This window comes from Sus scrofa, chromosome 16 (genome assembly GCF_054392235.1).
Source record: "Sus scrofa isolate SSC_HxYL_T2T_F1_AM1 chromosome 16, Sscrofa_HxYL_maternal_Yorkshire_Landrace_v2.0, whole genome shotgun sequence".
NCBI classification, from domain to species: Eukaryota; Metazoa; Chordata; class Mammalia; order Artiodactyla; family Suidae; genus Sus; species Sus scrofa.
The window spans coordinates 60,828,806-60,849,203 of NC_139398.1; the positions used below are offsets into that span (position 1 = coordinate 60,828,806).

Genomic DNA, 20,398 nt, shown 5'->3' on the forward strand with positions numbered 1-20,398 from the left:
CTTCCCTGACATGGTTACATCCAATTTATCCTATTAGCAAATGAAACAGAAAATTTAAATGAAAACCTCAAACCCACACATGAACAAAATGCTAGCCTCATATTCACTTACGTATATTCATGTACACACACACAAACAAGATGTGCCCCATCCTGAAAGAACTGTGCTTTATACTTTGCAAAAAACTTTCTGCCTATCCCAACAACTGTGACAGAGTTGGGGTGCTAGTAGAAAAGGCAGCTACAGTTGTCTCCTTTTTTTTTTTTCCAGATAAACCTAAGTCTCAGACAAATAATGGTGATTGTTCCCAGGGTCTCTGAGCTAATAAATGACAGAGTCAGGATTTTAACTTGGATCATTAAGCTCTTACTCCAATTACCTTAAGCCTATATTCACTTTGTCTCTGTCTCTCAGCTTTACTTTCTCTACAACTTCTAATCCGTCTGAAATTTTCTCTCTATAGAACTAATTAAGTAGACAGATTCAAAGAAATCCATGTTCCTAGAATCTGAGAGAACACGCATAACAGAATGATGTGAATCAGAAAAGATCTGCATTTCTACTCCTTGGGTTTAACTCTATGCCAAGGTCATGGAATTCCCCCTTCTCTCCAAGTTTAGGTTACCTGTGCCTCTTGTTGGGTCACAGGTTCCATTTTCTTCCTCCGGCATAAAAACTGAACCACTTCTGCTCGATGCTGAAGAGCTTAAGGAAAGAACCTCTTAACCACCAAATGTCAACACACCCAACTCAACTCTGGTATATTGATGTATTCAGTCCCCAGAAGGTCTTTACTCCATATGCAGTTTTTCATGCATAGGGCAACAAGACTCTTCCCCATGAGAAGAATTTTGAGGACAGAGAACATATTCAGGTACAAGAACAGAACCACTTCTGAAAGAGTGACATCTATTCTGAGTGCAGAGAGCACCATGGTGCTCACGTAATGGTGTCTCTGAGAAGAGGAACCTAATGCCTGAATTTCCGAGTGTTAAACTCAGCCAAGAGCTAGTATCTAATGCTTTCTTTAGTTTTAAGTGCCACACACAGAAAACTGTTAATAAGGATATGGGGGCTATTATCCTCTCCTTTTTGACCACCTGCTCCTTGAGGTAGTAGCTCATTTGTGTGAGTTGCCCCTACCAGCATGGACCCTTCTATGACAGAAGGCAGAAAATGGGCATCCCTTGGGCAGTTTAACACTGTGTTTTTCAAGCTGGCATTCCTAAGGGATGATGAAAATTGATTAGCTTTTCTAAGCATAACTGGAAATGAGTGATGCCAAAGGGCCACAGTGTGGCACCTTCTCCTGACACCTTGTTGTGAGGAATCTCCTGGCTTGCTTAGCATGACAGCCACAGATGCCCAACTCCAACGTTAGTACATCCCAAGGCAATAGCTTGAAAGCTTCCATGAGACTCATTTGTCAGATTTACCCCTTAGATGACTTCCTTCTTAATAAGGAAAAGCAGTCCATATTGCTATGCTGCTCTGTGCTTTCAAAGGCAAAGGGAGCCAGCCAGATCCTCTTGCTTATCATACAGGAGAAGCATATTGAAATCAGGTATATAATTCATAGCTAATATAAAATAAATTCACGTTTGTATAAAGCTGTTCACATCCCCAAGTACTTTTACATTCATTGTGCAATAATTAAAGCAAATTTCATTATCCTCACTTGAAAACTGAATATGCTGAGGTCCCAGGAAGGTTAAAAAAAAACCTGACCCAGATCACATGACCAGCTGATGGCAAGGCCAGTACTAAAATCCGTCTTCCGATTCCTGATCAGAGGTAATTGCAGATACATGGCATGTGAAATTATTTCTTAACAATATTCAGCTTACATTTTTATTATCCTGCTAAAGGAATTTTTCTCATCTCTATTCTCTCTCACCAAGTGTATTGCCCCCGACTCCCACACATGAAGCATACATAAAATAAAAGGGCATTCTCCTAGAGAGGGGAGGTAGATGGGAATGAGATGCTGCCACCTTTTCTGCTGGCTACCTTGGGGGAACCCTCCTGGGCCTCCTCTTCCAATTCAAGTTGGCAAATCCCCAACATACCAAATGAATAGGTTTGGCCTTTTCTGAGCTTTCTCCTTCTGCCCCCCAGAGTGTGCTGGACATTTTAAATGGATTGCATGGGAGTGAATGACTCACATGTGGGATGGTAATGAAATTTTGAAAATGAATACCTACAGAAAAGCAGAAAAGCTGCAGGCCCTGCAGCACTCGAGGATGCTGAGAGCTTATCCACTGATGCAAGAGAGTTACAACAACTCTCAATTTAGACTTATTAAATAAAGAGGATAGGAAATAATACAAAATATATGGTATGGTGATTTGCTTTTAAAGAGACTCTTTTCTGTCTCCTCTTCTCTCCCTACCTCCCTCTCTCTGACTAGTTACACAGACACTCACACCCACACCCACCCACCCACACACAAATTGACTTGTGCCGTGCTAGGTAATTCTATTATCAAGACAAGATGAGCTTCTCCCCTCTTTACTGTAGCCCGAGGGGATTTTAGCATAATGACTAAGCTAACAATTTTGAATAATGGTTCTTCAGATTTGAAAGGTATCTTGTTTCTAGCTTACAGACTCAAAGCTTTGGCAAACATTATGCCATTCTGAAATCCTCTCGACAGTTCTATGAGAGTGAGTACCACACGCAGTGTCTCAATGCTGCAGCAAGAGGTCGGAGGCAGACTTGTGTCACGGAAAAGCACTGGCCTGAGAGATGAGAGGGCTGGGGGCTGGCTCCAGGTCTGTCACAAACCAGATGTGCAGTCTTAGGCAAGTCCTCTGACCTCCCTGGGACTCTATGGATCATCTGGCCATTGAAGAACTTGCCAAGATGATTACCCCGCTCTCTTCCAGCTCTAAAAAGTATAATAAGACATCTGAACTGTATGTTACAAGTTACAAAGCCTTTTCATGTCTATTAATCCAATCTTTACCACAACTCATCTTGTAAGTTGAGGAAATAGGGACCTAGAGATGATAAGGGATTTGCTTTGGTGTCACAGAGCTAATAGACAGGAGAGCCAGATAAGAGAACCAGGTTTCTGACTCCACAGCCATGTTTCCGTAATATCCTCCAGGATGCCTCTGAAGGGAAGGACCCTCTGTGGCTTTACTTCCCATAGTAGAGAAGTGAGGAGTTCCCATTGTGGCTCAGTGGGTTAAAAACCTGACAGAGTCTCCATGAGGGTTCGGGTTCTATCCCTGGCCTCGATCAGTAGGTTAAGCGTCCAGCATTGCTGCAAGCTCTAGCAAAGATCATAGATGTGGCTTGGATCTTGTGTTGCTGTGTCTGTGGCGTAGGCTGGCAACTGCAGCTCTGGTTGATTTGATGCCTAGCCCAGGAACTTCCATATGCTGCTGGTGCAGCCCTAATAATAAGAAAGAAGGGAGGAAGGAAGGAAGGAAGGAAGGAAGGAAGGAAGGAAGGAAGGAAGGAAGAAAAGAAAGAAATGTGAGATGTTTCAAAAATACTTAAAGCCAAAAAAGTGAGTTTTCAAGTTTACCAATCCAAAAGCAGTAACTTGCCAAGGGCCAGACCTTGAGCTACCTCTGGAGAAAGGTAAGCTTTTACCTCACTTTAAGCTAACATCCCCTGGAGAAGATCTCTGTGAAATGTGCACAATCCTTGTCCCTATCCCCGTGCATTCCACCTTATGTCATGGGGGTATCCCTGGGTACATTCGCCCCAGGAAAATGTATTTGGTAAATCAAGTTATATTTTGAACGCACAAAGCTCATCTGCACTTTAAAGTGGTCATCTTAGAAAATTCTTGCATAATTTAAAAAGAAAAAGAATGTTTTCAAATCCAATAGCTCCCTGCTTGGTCACATTCTTTTTTTATTCTTTTTAAATGACTTTTATTTTTTCCATTATAGCTGGTTTACAGTGCTCTGTCAATTTTCTACTGAGAAAAGTGACCCAGTCACACATACACATATACATTCTTTTTCTCACATTATCCTCCATCATTTTCCATCATAAGTGACTAGATATAGTTCCCAGTGCTATACAGCAGGATCTCATGGTTTACCCATTTCAAAGGCAATAGTTTGCAGCTATCAACCCCAGATTCCGGAGTCCATCCCACTCCCTCCCCATCTCCCTTAGCAACTGCAAGTCTTTTCCCCAAGTTCATGAGTTTCTTTTCTGTGGAAAGGTTCATTTGTGCCGTATATTAGATTCCAGATATAAGTGCTAGCATATGGTATTTGTCTTTTTCTTTCTGACTTACTTCACTTAGTATGAGAGTCTCTAGTTCCATCCATGTTGCTGCAAATAGCATTATTTCATTCTTTTTATGGCTGAATAGTATTCCATTGTGTATATACACCACTGCTTAATCCACTCATCTGTCATTGGCCTACTTGGTCACATTCTTAGCTAAGTACCAGAGCAAGTAGGCAGAGAGGGGAGGACTTAACCAAGGGGAACAAATGGGATCAGCTCCCAGCAGTCATGCTGCTCACCCCCTTCAGGATGGAATCACTCATTCCCACAGCTGCCGGCAGTGTTGATTGTTAGGTGTTGCCAGCTCGCTCTGAGCTCTCATCATGCTAGTGACTGCCTAAACCGAAGACAGCTGCCTAACCCAAGGCCACGCCCAATTCTCTGGGGCAGCCTGGGGAATAGCATTTCTCATCAGTACAAACAGTACTTTGCCCCAACTGGAGACAACTCTGCAAGGCCAGCCCAGCTACAGAACCCCATCACACGGTTGGCTGCAGCATCTGTTGTGTTGTGGCTGTACCACAGCCCAGCTTATCCCTATGCCTGATCCTGCTTCCATCACTCCCCTATAAATATACAGCACCCCAATCTCTATCACAGAGTCTGCTTCATGGAAGCCTGACCTGCCACACATCTTCCTTTTTCTCAATCCTGAGCCAGTAGAATCTCTAAAATCTCCATTTCTTTTTCTTTCATTGTTGAGAATAACCATTATAGTAAGGACTTCAGAGGTAGAACCCAATACTGAGAAGGATGGAACGTGGCTATTTGTGAATATTGATCCACATGATGTATGATTTTGGACCTGGGAACAGCATTTTGAGACGAAGTCGTACAAAGAACAGGTGATTTGGCAGAAGAAATAGCAGACAGAGAAACTGATGTTGCATAATAAATTAAGGGGAAATTCTACTGCGTACTCAAGAACTTTAGCCAGGAAAAAATAAAGCTCTGTCTGACTCCCTTGAGGCCCCATGTTCTCAGGCCAGGCAGTATCTGCAGTATAATCCAGTGTACCTTCCATCCCCTGTGAGCAAAACAACAACAATTTCACTGATAGTGAAAATTCTCTACCCTAAATTTCGGAGCATTTGTGTTCATGGTTCAATCAGCTTATTATGCCATGAATCCCGCTCCCCACCCAAACAGAGAAAGTAAACTATTCAGTTACAAAATCTGACTGTCTGCATAAAGCTAGCTATATCCTAAATCATAGTAAAATCATCACAAGCAAGTCCCATAGACAATAGCATTTCTCAGGATCTAATGTTCACAGACAATCAAATCATCCCCACTGTGGGCAATGCAAGTGAATTCAAAGACAGTCATTATGCACAGGAAATGACTATTGGATGATGTTGTCTGACCTTCTGAGTCTCCACATTTTTTTTATTTCTACGACCACACCTGTGGCATATGGAAGCTCCCAGGCCAGCGGGTAGACTCAATTGGAGCTGCGGCTGCCAGCCTATGCTACAGCCATGGCAACAGTGGATCTGAGCCACATCTGCAACCTACACTGCACCTTGCAGCAACACCAGATCCTTAAGCCACTGAGCGAGGCCAGGAATCTAACCCCCATCCTCATGGATGCCATGTCGGGTTCTTAACCCACCGAGCCACAATGGGAACTCCACACATTTTTAAGTGTAGGTTGCCACGTATGAAAAAAAACTGAAAGAAAAAAAAAAGCCATGCTAGACTCTAACAATTAAGGTCATTTGATTATAAAAATGTTAGGTACAAATTGTGACACATGATTTAGAGAGAACTCTGGGATGGAAGTCTTATTTTGCCCTCAAATTTGAGGGTTGTTCATATTTTTCCAGGTAGCCTGGGAATTCAAATTAAATGGAATTTTCAGAGCAAACCCAGTAAGTGCTTATCCAAAAAGCATCCACATCCACAGTCCCTCTGGTTTTTCTTCTCCTTTGTTCCTCCTTCCCCACCCCTCCCTTCCTACCTTTCTTTCTTTCACACTCTCTTCCTTCCTCTCTCTCTCTTACTTTTATGGCTGCTCCCGTAGCATATGGAAATTCCTGGGCCAGAGATTGAATTGGAGCCACAGCTCAATGCCAGATCTTTTAACTCACTCAGCCAGGCTGGGGATCGAACCTGTGCCTCCGAAGGGAACCAAGCTGTTGCAATTGGATCCTTTTTTTTTTTTTTTTTTTTTTTGCTTTTTAGGGCTGCACCCATGGCATATGGAGGTTCCCAGGCTAGGGGTCAAATAATAGCTGTAGCTGCCAGCCTATACCACAGCCACAGCAGTGCAGGATCCAAGCCATGTCTGTGACCTATACCACAGCTCATGGCAACGCTGGATTCTTAACCCACTGAGCAAGGCCAGGGATTGAACCCATAACCTCATGGTTCCTAGTCAGATTCATTTCCACTGTGCCATGACAGGAACTTCTGCAGTTGGATTCTTAACCCACTGCACCAAAGTAGGAACTCTCCCTCTGCTTTTTCTATGCAGGGGCATGTGGTTATCCCCTGAAAATATACAGTGATACCATTAAAAGGGCAGGAGTGGGAAGGGAGTATAATGAATGATTTCTGCTAATCAGACTCACAATCAATCTTGTCTTCTCTCTAAATATGAACTTATGATTCCTGGTTGGCCTAAAACAATATATATCTACTGACTGTTGAATAACAGGTTTCATGGTTAATTTTGAATGACTGGACTGTATCAGAAAGTACTGACCATAGAACAACTGTCTTGTGGGTCAATGAAAATGCACGAAAAGAGGGCACAAGAAGGACTAGTTACGAGAAGCACTTAGGATCAGCATCACTCAGGAGCCCAGCAGGAAACAGAAGTATACTTCATGAAAATGATCTAAAGAGGGACTATTTATGGAAGCAGGCAGGACACAGGAAATCATAAGGGATAATGCAGAACTGCCATACAAGGGACGATGAAACTGCTACCACTCCTAGAGCTCAGGAGAGAGGGAAAGGAGCAGTAACTGGAACTGAAAATGAGAAGTGGTAGGAGGAGCAAAATGTAGGAGACAAGTGAACTTTAGTGCAGAGAAACAGCCAGCCTGAGGTGACCCCAGAGAGATAAGGTAGGGAATAATACCCCAATCTCCATCTCCTTCATCTCCTTAATCTACTGGTCTCCCTCTCTCATTGGCCAAGATAAAATGAAGCCCCCTTATGTGGTCCAAGCAGGCCAGCCTCCTGGCCAAAGAGCAGGTAGAGAAAGAAATCCTCCAGGGGTAAAGGAGGATATGCCCCGCTCCAAAAAAAGGAAAGATACCCAGGGTACAATGTATCAGGATTTGAGCATGAGCATCCTTTTTGCCCATTCAATTCCAACCTCTGCTAAAAATTTTAAAAGCATGGAGTTTCTGTTGTGGCTAAGGGTTATGAACCCAGCTAGTATCCATGAGGATATGGGTTTGATCCCTGGCCTCCCTCATTGGGTTAAGGCTTCGGCATTGCCACAAGCTGCGGTGTAGGTCACAGATGAGGCTTGGATCTGGTATTGCTGTGGCTGTGGTATAGGCTGGCAGCTGCAGCTCTGATTTCACCCCTGGCCTGGAAACGAATCTCCATATGCTGCATGTGTGGCTCTGAAGAAAAAGAAAAGAAAAAAAGTAAAGCATGGGATAAAATCAATTAAGAAAGCCTTCCTAAAAGTGAATCTTGAGCTACATTTTAAGAAAGAAAGGTACATGGCTAGGGGATAGTCAAGAAAATTATAGGAAGAGATTATTGGTGTTGCTATTATCTTTATCTGCTCTATCAAGTACAGCACAAATACATCACCCGCTATATCAAATACAACAAAATCTACGTACTGTCATATTTCACATGAGTTTTAATGTATTTGAAGCAAAAGTGCCAATGACAGTGAGGTCAAAAGAAAAGGTGAAGCAAGCCCACACTTCAAAGAGTTGTTTTTCCTGAGCTCCAATAATGCTGCATCCAGAACCATGGTTATCTGAAGGTAATCTATTGATCTTCTGGACTACAGATAATGAAAAATGCTGTTTTACCACCTGTAAGACCAAACATTTTCTTAAAGTCCTGTCTCAAGAAGCACATAGGCCTAGCTATGTCACCTAATAGCTGGGTGATTTGCGGTCAAATTCTATAATCTCACTAAGTCCTAATGTCCTTATTTAACCATGGAGGATACACTACCTCCTCCTAGCACTGCAGTGAGAATGAAAGAAAATAACACATCTATATTAGTAAAAGCAGTAAAAGTTCTTTCATTGCAAATCTGACTCTTTTTGTTTTTTTCTTTTCATTCTTTCTTTTTTGGCCACATACATGGCATATGGAAGTTCCTGGGCCAGGGATCAAATCTGAGCTGGAGCTGTGACCTATACCACAGCTGCAGCGACATCAGATCCTTTAACCACTATGCCAGGCTGAGGATAGAACCAGCACCTCCACAGAGACAAGCCAGATCATTAATCCACTGTGCCACAGTGGGAACTCCACAAATCTGATTCTAAAGGAAGGAGGGAAGAGGAAAAAGAGAGAAAGAAAAGTAGAGTGATTACTGAAATACTGGGGTACCTCAGTGTTCAAGGAAGAAGGGAAGAAAGAATGGGTTAAAATGCTCATAACCACATACAGACCTCCCCACAGTTCTCAATGGTTTCAAGCTTGGTAAACTGCTTAGGGAGCAGGAACTAGTATCACTTCAGGATCCCAGTAGCAGCAATGCTGCCCATTCTTTCTGGAACACGTGGATATGTGGCTCAGTTTCAGTGGTTACAGTCCCTGGCCTCTTCATTCCCAATGCAAATTCCAGAGAGAGAGAGAATTTCATTGGCTCAGGTTGGATCAGGTCAATCAATGGGTTAAACCAACCATGGAATGGGAGAGGCCCCAAAAGTCATGTAGGGCCCGTGGCACTGTGAATCTACCTTTGTTCATCTAGAGGGAGGTCCTGGGGAAGGAGGACTGTGGATGAACCATGCAGCCCCCACTATCTATACAAAAACCATAGTACATGGGGCCCATCACATAGAAGTCCTCATGAGGTATTCTCATTTCAATGACTATAACAGAGGTAGCATTTAGAAGTTTGTTAATCTTCCCTAAAGACCTGCGGCACACATTTAGCTGTTACTGTTAATATCTACATATTTAAATTTTATATTTATCCTATATCTCAGATTATAAATCCATGAAGAAAAGAGATAATTATAATCTCTCTCAACATCCTCGTTATTTAAAGCTTTGAAAACAGTGGGTACCCAAATAAATGTGGCCTATTCCCTAAAGTTCACTAGTTTATACTGGATATTGAGCTACTGTAGGCAAAATATGCATCCCCCCCACCTATTTCCCTTTCCCTAAAACTGAAGACAGAAAATCAGTGCTCACTCAGTGAACTGGAAGTTTATTTAGTTTATGATACTCAAGAAAGCTCCTCAATATTTCTATCTGAAGAAAAAAATTAACTTGCCATATTCAACCCTGCCCAACATTTCCAAAGTTACTGAAAGTGGTTTAAAATAAATGTATGTCTCCTGCCAATTCTGATCCAGGAGCTGTCTGGTACTATGTTAAAAAGGTTTATGAGAAAGAGCCTGAGAGAAAGAAAATAGCACCATCGATTATTAATGTCTGGCATGGATACAGGATTGGCCAGTGGTGGCATGTATGTTAAATATCTGGCATTCCTGGGCCGTATCAGAAATTGAAAAAAATATAAAAACACTGAATTTACACAGAGAAAACAAAGACCATGAAGCAAGAATGAAAAGCATTATTGTAAGTCTGTCCTCAATTTTTAGGTAACTTGAGGATATTATCATCATCACTGTGATTATTTAAATGATAATAGAAGAGATGGTTATCAAGATTATAAATGATTTGTTACTTATCCTTTAAGTAACAAATGATTTTGTTTCCTGATTTCCAAATCTAGCATTTAAGTAGTGACTATATATAGTTACATTGTGTATAATTTAGGCTTGGCTTCAATTACACAAATGGAAAACTCAAGGAAATTTGAGTGAGATAGAGACTTACGGTATTTTTCTCTCCCACAGATGTCCTAAGACAGGCAATCCAAGGCTGACATGGAGCCTCCATAGGCATCAGTAACCTGGTTGTCTACTTTCCTTAGCAAAAAAGCCTTCCATCCTCAAAGTTGCTTCACTGCCCAAGATAGCTGCTCAAACTCCAGTCATATCTGTATCGTAACCAGGAAGAAAGAAGAATGAGAAAATGGCAAATGAAAGTCTTTTCCCATCGAGTCAGACCCGTTTTAAATAGATTCCCCAGAAACCCCGCTCAGTGACTTTCAATTACATCCCACTGACCATCTCAGGCAGGAATGGAACGTGGGAACTTCAGTTCTTTCAGCAAAATACACTGCCGTCTAGGAGATGGGGAGAATGGATATTTGGTAGGCAACGAGTGGTCTCTGACACAATTTGCCTATTAGAAACATGCTACCACTAAATACTTAGTGATCCCACTAGATCGTACACTCCATGGGGGCAGGGACCTATTTTGTTCATTATTGATCCTCCGTCTCATCCCATCCTACCCCTCAGTGCTGACAAACTGCATGAAATATAGAGTTATTAACTGGCCCATGTTTAATCAATAAATAAGAGGCTGAGTCATAATTAGAACACTGATCTGCCTCCAAAGCCCAAATTCCTCCCCAAACCTTCATGCTTTGAGGCCTGTACAAAGAGGTAAATGGTAGAGCTCTGAGACAAGCTAGAGAGTAGTGACAGTCTTGAATGCCTTCTCACTAGAGCTCTTAAACACAGATCCCACAAGGGACCATGTGAAGAGAACAAGAAATAGAAGAGACTCAGTAGAAGACTGCACAAACCTAGCTTAAAACTGCTTGGCCTGAACCAAGACTTCATCAACAGGGACAGAGGACCTGGATGAATTTGAGAGACAGCTTTCAGGAGCCACAGCACAATGGCTGTAGGAAAGGGAGGTAGCAAGGTGCACAGGTTTCTAGTTTATGAGACAGTGTGGATTAAGATTACATCCACAGTAATTAACAGGGGATGGGCAGATTTTTAAATGGAGATGCTAAGAGGATTTTTCCAGAAAAAACACAAAAGGATAGCCAAGGAGCTCAGGTAAGTCAGCCAACAGACTGGAGGGATGAGCTTGTTTTCAATCTCTTCTGGTTAGCACATGTGTAACCTTCAATTGTGTGTAAATAGTTTCTTTTTTTCGTTTTTGTTGTGGTCGTTTTTGTTTTCTATTACAGGCTGAGCTACTAGAAAAGAAGAATTCGTGAAAACGAATCACAGAGGACAAGCTTACTGTTGGAGTTCACGCTGAAGGGGGCCTGGACCACATTAGCAGCAGCTCTGTAACTATTACGGGGCTGAGGAATTGCCCCAGACCGGGTCCTCTTTGAAAATGACACCCATTATAACACTTCTAAATGCAACTCTTTAAAACCTGAGAGCTTAAAAGTTTTTGCTTCTCCCTTCTGGTCATAATTATCAGGTCTTTTTTAATGAGCATCACAAAACTGCAGAGAATGGCTGTATTGTCAAGCCCTCCGTATCCATAGATTCCACATCCATGGATATGGAGGGCTGACCCTCCTACACTATGCAGTGGTTTGATGTAGGATCTCAATTCCCAGACCAGGCAGCTTGATGTGGGATCTCAGTTCCTAGACCAGGGAGTGAACCCGGGCCATGGTGGTGAAAGCACCAAATCCTAACCACTAGACCACCAGAGAAGTCCCCATATACCATTTTATATAAGGGAGTTGAGTGTCAGTGAATTTTAGTATCTGTAGGGGATCCTGGAACCAATACCCTACGGGTGCTGAGAGACAACAATCCTTAGGATAGAACATGCTGGTTGTCCACTTTATCCAGAAGTCATGCAAAGTCAAAGATGGACAAAGCATTTGGACATATTAGAGGCCTGAACTGTTCCATTTAATTCTGATGTCTTTGTGGATAAAGCACTGGCTCCCAGTTCTTTGGGATTATCTAAACAACTTGATTTTCACCAGATTTTATTTTGCTAACAAGAATTTGGCTAGCATTTTCTTTCCAATTATTGCTTTATAGACACTTTGCAAGGTTCCTGAAATAGGAACAAATTTGATTTATGTAGTGGAACATAACATTAGCAGTTGATTTAATTATGGGGCAGAAATGCATTTGGAAATGCTTAAGAGAAATTTCCATTGTCAATTAGCTTTTGAAAACAAAGAAAATTCAAAATTTTAAATATAAAGAGATGCACGGTAAACTCTGAAAGGATATTTTAGGACTAGCAACATATAATTTCTTTCCTTTGTTTATTGCTACTCCCTCTCCCACCCCTTAAAAAATATTGTTATTAAAAATGTCAAAAATATTTTATTGTCTATTTATTTCCCAAATTGAATTATAAGCTGATGGATTAGTTTCATTAAAAGTTACAAAGAATTGAGAAAAAAAATCCTCTAAGACTGGAAATAATAAATACACCAAACTAAATAAAATAATGAAGACAAGTAAAAAAGGAAGCAAAATATCCAGAATGCCATAATCTACTTGTCTCTTGATGTCACCAATTTGAAGGATTCATAACCAACTTCTAGAATAGTGTTTGTATCTTGAATGAATTCATTCATTACCAATTAGCTTTTGGTGTCTTTTTTAGTTTTCTTGGGATTTATAGGTTAAATGTTCTGGCTTCTATCTTTGCAATTTAAAATAGCCATTACTCAGCATTGTTTTCTCTAAAGACTTCTTAAAGACTTGATGATACAATTGTCCACACTTCATTAATTTCCAAATGAGCAAAGTATTATTCTAAATATATTGAGGTTTCTGGGCACTTTTTTGTTTAAGCACTTCCACTTATGTCTTGCATATTCTGCCCATGCCCAATCCAACTTTCAGGTCAGGAGAATTCAGGCAGAAATAGTTTTAGATGCCATTATTAATATTTGTCAAGGCATATGATCCTTGCATTTTAGAGCTTGAAGGAAACTGATAGGTTTGAAGATCTATTTGGTATTCTGAGATCTCTAGTCTGATTCTCTTTGATGTTTCTCTGGGTGTCATCGAATACTTAATTCTTTCATTGCCTAGACCATATCATCTCATAAACCTTCCAAATGAATCTCTGATCTACCCAATGTGACATTTTACCTCACCTTTCCAAAGGTGGATATATGAGAGAGAAATATACACTGTTTTAGAAAATTTGGTCCAAATTTCCCAGCATATTTTTAGGTATTAAAGGTTATAGTCCAAATATGACCAAATACCATTTTTTTCCCCAATGAAACCCTAGAGGTATCCAAGACTCTGTTGCTATACTAAGGAACCACCTCCAGCATTCATCCAGGAAATGAAATCTAAATCATCATAATTCCTAGGCTGACAGAAAATGACATTTAAGTCAATATCACTCTAAAGAACTTCTGCTGTCTTACTGCTTATGGAATTATTTTCAAAACATAATAGTAAGCTATAACCTACTGTAAGCTCCTACTGAAGGCACAGATATAATTTTCAGCAAATGTATCACTTAGACAGAAAGCCAACTCTATCACAGTAGTGCTATTCTAATTCAAACCACAAATCCCTCTCTAAAATAAAATCCTCTCTAATATCTGCAGGAAAAGAAAGTGCATTCTATGCTGGTTTAAAACCCATTGATTTCTGAGCATCTGCCAGCACTATTCTCTTTCAAGCACCTACGCAAACCCCAGCCCCTTCACAAAAGCTCCCATATCTTGGCAGCAGTAAGGCCCAAGGCCATGGCCACCAATCTAGAAAGGCCAGAACCACAGTGCACATAATAACCCATCTGAAGAAAAACATCATTTTTGCATACTTAGTTATTTATCTTATTTTTGTTCCTTGAGAATTTACCTTGATTCTATAGGACACAGCATATAAAAATGCTGTATTTATTTCACTTTCTTTTCACTGGGTTCCATGTTCCCTGCCAATGACAGCAGTTCTAACTCAAAAAACCCAAAGTGGAGTTCCCACTATGGCTCAGCAGTAATGAATCCAACTAGTATCCACGAAGATGCAGGTTCGTTCCCTGGCCTAACTCAGTGGGTTAAGGATCCTGTGTTGCTGTGGCTATGGTGTAGGCAGGCAGTTGCAGCTCTGATTCAACCCCTAACCTGTGAATTTCCATATGCCATGGGTGTGGCTATAAAAAGCCAAAATAAAAAAATCCAAAAAGCCTAAAGAATTATTTTATGAGGTTTCTCACATAGAAGGGTATTTTAAAAGACTGAATTTTAATCTCTTCATTCTTTAACTTGTGAAAATAAGGGCAAATTGATAAATACCCACAAATAACCACTGCTTACTAGCATGGCTCTCTATAATTCTCTAGATGAACCAAACATAACTGACAGGGTTTTTATTTAATGGGACTAGATTGTTTCAATTATCCGAGTAATCAAGAAATATAAGATTATGGCACATGTGTCCCACTAGAGGGATATATTTATTATTTAATTAGGTCAAGGAATCTTGATGACCATGTTTCTAGTACCCACCAAAGAGCTCAGGTTCTGGAGTCTAACTGCACGAACTCAGATCTTAGCTCCACTTCCATGAGGGATATTTATCTTCTCTGATCTGGGTTTTCTGATCGGTCAAATTGGCACCATCATTATAATATCATACCTTGTAGGGCTATGGTTAGGATTAAGTGAGAAAAGAGGACAATTTAGGCAAGGGAGGTAGGAAAAGGGGATGGGTAGAGACATCTTCCCCTTTGCTTCCTGTTTTCAGGCTCTGGCTCCTGAATAGCTCTCACTCTTGTTGTTGTTTTCCTGCTGTTCTCTTCATCCAGGGACTAACTGCAAACATCCCAGAGCAGAGAATTGCTCTGTTGTACGAGTTACTCCATGTACAGTCAGCAGGCCATTTGGCAAATTCCATTTACTTCCTCCCAACTTGAAGCTTCCTTGTAAAATACAGGATTCCACTTGGGCTCTGACTGGATGAGGACTTCCAAGGCTCTATGTTGGAGTTTCATCTAGTTTTATACTTTTAGCTCAAGGCTGCTGACAATCACATTCACTCCCATGACTTTACAGATGACCTATAATTCTGGCTACCATTACTAAGGGCCTACGATGCGCCAGACACTCCATTTGTCACTTACCTTACATTATACTACAAGACGGGCATTTATTTTGCTTCTTTTTAACTTAGAGGGGGCACTGAGATTCAGGAACTTAAGTGGTTTGCCCAAGACCACACAGCTAAGAATGGGCCAAGCTAGCACCAGAGTAAGGTCTAAGTTCAAAGAGCTGATGTTTCTCACAATGCGAGAGGAGGCAGACAGAGTCAACTCAAGTGCCCAGTGTGAGGCAATGGTGGGAGTGAGTGCTATGCTAAGAAGCATTTTGAGGCTGGGCTTGGGCTTAGGGGAGAGAGTGCTGCTAACAACACATAACTCTGCCGGGGGCTCGTGGGGTCGAGAGAGTGGGAGGTGCCACGCTGCCTCCTAAACATCACTTAACTGTCTAGTTTCTACACACGAGAGAAAAGGGGGTAATTTTCCTCCTTGGAATATCTTCTAGTGTTTTTCTGTTCCTTTTCATCAAAGAAAAACATCCCTTTTTTTAAAGATTTTACCCCCACAAGATAATTATTCCTCCAATTCCCTCTGTTCAGTGCAGATTTTTCATCTCCTGGGCTGCAGGGAGACCAGTAACAGCTCGATTTCACAATCTCTTCTCAATCAGGGTATCTTCCCTTCCCCTGACCATTTTGCAGTCTAATCTTCTGACACTGGAGCCTACCTCCAATTGCTTAATCTCTCTGCAATGTAGTTTCCTTACCTATATTTTTAAAAGGTGTGTGTGTAGAGGAGGAGGTAGAGGAAGTGGACAGTGACTCTCAGTCCTGCCAGGACATCAGAGCTACCTGCACAGCTTTATAAATGTGCCCCTGCCTGAACCCCAAACCAGATAAGTTGGGTCATCTCTGGAGCTGGGGTGCAGGGATCAATTCATTAAAAGCTCCCAAATGATCTAATATGCATCCACCTAGGGATTACTGAGAATCACTCAGGAGCTCCAGTGCTGCAATAGGTTAGCACCATACTTACACAGGGTAGAGAATCACTCAAATAGTACTAAGTATTACTATTCCAATTATCAATTAATATCATTTATGAAGTAAACTTGCTGGCTTTAGGTTCACTTTCATGCCTCTTGTAGGGGCTAATTGGCCTCTTTAAATACTTGGCTGCAAGTTTTTTAAAACACAGATTTCAGGAGTTCCCACCATGGTGCAGTGGGTTAAGAATCCAAATTGGGGAGTTCCCCTTGTGATGCAGTGGAAATGAATCTGACTAGGAACCATGAGGTTGCGGGTTTGATCCCTGGCCTCACTCAGTGGGTCAAGGATCCGGTGTTGCAGAGAGCTGTGGTGTAGGCCAGCAGCTGTAGCTCTGATTTGACCCCTAGCCTGGGAACCTTCATATGCCATGGGTGTGGCCCTAAAAAGCAAAAAAAAAAAAAAAAAAAAGAATCCAAATCAGGTCACTGCAGAGAAGCAGGTTCAGTCCCCCACCTGGCAAAGTGGGTTAAAGGATCCAGTGTTTCCACAGCTGCAGCATAGGTCACAGGCTTGGATTCAGTCCCTGGCCTGGGAACTTCCACATGCCACAGGTGCAGCCATAAAAAACAAATAAACAAACAAAAACAAAAAACCCCACAAATTTCAGACAGCTTTTAAATATCTTGTCTTTTTCATAGTATGGTTACATAACTACATTGTTGGATTTATTGTCTTCCTCCTTTTGCAGTGTGTAGTGTTCTGATTCAGTTTATAGCTTACTGTGTTTGTTAAACCAAGTGTTTCTCAAAGGGCATCCATATCAAAACTACCCCATGTAATTCTTTAAGAAAAATGAAGATTCCAAGACCTACTTGAGATCTATTGGATCAGAGCCTCTGGAGGCAATGCATGGGAGTCAGTGTCTTTAAGAAGCACCTGCAGCAATTTGTAAGCACACTGAAGTATAAGAGAAGGACTCCCTTCTGCTTAGACTGATTTGTCTGACAGACACATAGTACCATAGCACTAGACACACATGGGAATTTTGTGTGTGTGTGTGTCTTTTTAGGGCCGCATGTGGCATATGGAGGTTCCCAGGCCAGGGGTCGAATCAAAGCTGTAGCCACTGGCCTACACCACAGCCACAGCAATGGCTGATCTGAACCGCATCTGCAACCTGCACCACAGCTCATGGCAATGCCAGATCCTTAACCCACTCAGCAAGGCCGGGGATCGAAGCTGCATCCTCATGGATACTAGTCAGATTTGTTTCTGCTGTGCCACAATGGGAACTCCACATGGGAATTTAATAAACGCTCTCTGATCATTGTCATTGTGAGGCACATAAAATACTGACTGTAGAATATGTACATAGACCTTACATGGCCATTTTTTTAAAGTGTGCTCTTTCACTTTTATTTAAGTCTCTGCTAAGCAAACTACTCTTTAGTTGAGGATTGCTGCCAAGCTTGTGTTTTCACTTGGTTTTGAGTATTCCCCTCCTTTTTAATCATCTCTGTCAAGTTTATATAGATCTTGAAGTCAGGACAACAGCTATTCTCTGCTGAGCGTCTTTGTAAACAGGTTTAACCTCAAGGACTTCTTCCCTGCTGCAGAAACTAATTACCTAGGTCTCGGGTGGAGAAATCATGTGGTCCTGGAACCCAGGTTTGAAAACAGAAGTCTCAATCTGATGGGCAACTGATATCCCGCAGATGTCCTCAGAGCTTAGCCCTGGTCCCTGGATTCCTTGGTGCTTATTTCTTTTTAGAAAAAGCATCAGGTACCTGGTTCATAAAGCTTAGTCATCATTTATGAGCCAATGGATATAAAATCTTTTTAATATCTGAGGTTAAAACTCCATTTCATGTACAAAACAACCCTCTTATTGCATTAGGACTTAAGTGATTTGTTTTGGTAAATCTAGAATTCAATTATAATGTTTTCTAACAGGTAGATTTCACTAGAGAGGCTTTCAGGGAATTGAAATTCATGTGCAGCTGAGCTAAGTGATGACCAGACTTAGTTTTCATAAAGCTTTATGGTCATGCTAAACTGGGGGGAGTTGTAATGACGTCAAAGGCTGGCTTTCTCTAGAAGATGACTAGCCACCCCTAGCTGACTTGATGAGGTCATATTTTCCTGTTCCTAGTGATTCCTAGGATGATTTTGAGTCACTTTTGTAGTCTTGAACAAGATACAATTTTCTGAATTACCATTTTACTTTACATTTAGATAAAGCAAAGAGACTATATCTTTAATATTATATTATTAACATATATTATGCACATCCACATGTGCATCCAAACACATTGCCATTAGCCACCAGATTCGCCCATTCAGAGGCCCCTTGGTTTCAGCTCATGAGTACTTGAGACAAAGAGAGTCTGGTTTAGGACAAAATGAGCTCATTCTCCTGGACAGAGGGAAAATTCAGCTTGCCAATTTTGATTTTAATCTCGCTCATATACTGTTACGGTTTTTCAGCACAACCATGAAATCTTGATCGACTTTACAATTCAAATGTGAACTCTGGAATGTTATAAAGGTAAAAATAATTTCATAGTTATCCTTCTGAGAAAAAGCTGGTGAGACAGTCTGTCATCTGTAATGCAAACAATAGCAAACATTTTGTTGCGCTGTGTACCAGACATTTTGCAAGTGCCTTTTTCATCTGCATTATTGCACTCAGTCCCTAAAGTAAGTACTAGAGTCAGCACTCTTCGCACTTTATAGAAGAAACTGAAGCCCTCAGGTGTGCCACAGGTAGCCACGGCTGGAAGTGCAGATTAAACACATCTGCCTGACTCCAGAGTCTGTGCTCTTACCATCAGATAGGTTAGGTTGCTTCTGTAATAAAATGATAAAACTGTAACAACTAATATTACTTGAATGCTAGCTGTGTAGCAGATGAATTAGCTGCATTTTATACATAATTGCTCATTTTTTCAGGTAGCTATTATTATCACCATTTTGCAGATAAGAAAACTGAGGCTAAGCAAAGGTTAAATAAACTGACTGAAGTTTTGTAGTCAAGAGGTGACAGAACCAGGTTCAGAGGGTGGGCCTGCATTGACTGGTCAGGGTCCATCTTCCATGCTCTTATGGCTACAGAGTGACTGTCAAGAACACCAAAGTCACAGAGATTCTGTGACTGTGGCACAGACAGAGAAAAGTCAAATGGTCAGTGGTGTCCGGCCATCCCTTCTGAGCACACAGGAGCAGGACTCTGCCCTGGGTGGTGGAGAGCTCTAGCAGCTAAGACTGGACATGGGAGAGAACAAGGCTAACTGTACCAAAGCTGCAAGGTGGGGGCCTGAGGAATGGCAAAGGGTCAAATACAGGGCAGGATGCAACAAAGAAATGTGGGCACAGTGGACGAAGCAGTTGGGCAGAGAGGAACCACCAGCTCCAAGACAAAAGAACTTTAATCAGGTGGCATTAACAGAATTGGCAGGTTTGGGAAGACAGACCTCCTGAGACCTGAGAGAGCAGAATCCACACGTGATTTGAAGGAAGATGGTCAGAAAGCCAGTGGGATGAGGGGGCAAGGGGACACCTGTGACACTAACCCCATCAGACTCCTGATAAACTGAGTTAACCCATCCCCAGCTAAATAAAAATCGTGATCATCATGGACTTTATTTATAATCTCTTCCCTGTAGAGATAAAGAAGTCTATTGTCCTCCCTTGCAATCTTTTCCCTGTAGAGATAAAGAGGTCTATCGTCCACCCTTGCAGAGCTGGCTAACATTCCCGTTTCCCATTTACCCAATTTCCTTTGACTGGAACAGCCATCCACTGAATTCATTAAAGGTTTTTGTTGTGAAAGTGTCTTGACTCTGGTTAGTGTCTTCAATAAAACATGTCTCACTTTGTTCTCTCTCAGTCAATCTCCCTGGACACCCCACATAATCATCCTTTTGTAAACAAAGCAGGCTTTGAAGCCACTAGGAGTCCTGCAGGCTGAGAGAGATGAGAATGAGCTACAGGCTCCCCGTGGAAACTGGAAACTGGAAATCTTTCATAATCTTCATTGTTTTTCTTGATTATGAAAGCAGCAAGTATGCACTGTAGAAAGCACACACAAAAAACCAAAAACAAAAACCCTA

General features: G+C 41.5%; 1 protein-coding gene across 1 annotated transcript in view; it reads right to left on the reverse strand.

The window, feature by feature from the left end:
• Window positions 1–20,398, reverse strand: part of ZNF366 (zinc finger protein 366) — a 404,477-nt gene that overhangs the window by 244,874 nt on the left and 139,205 nt on the right. The window contains exon 3 of the mRNA XM_085002432.1: window positions 10,276–10,438. The gene's annotated coding sequence lies outside the window, so the exon portion shown is untranslated. The remainder of the gene's footprint in view (window positions 1–10,275; window positions 10,439–20,398) is intronic.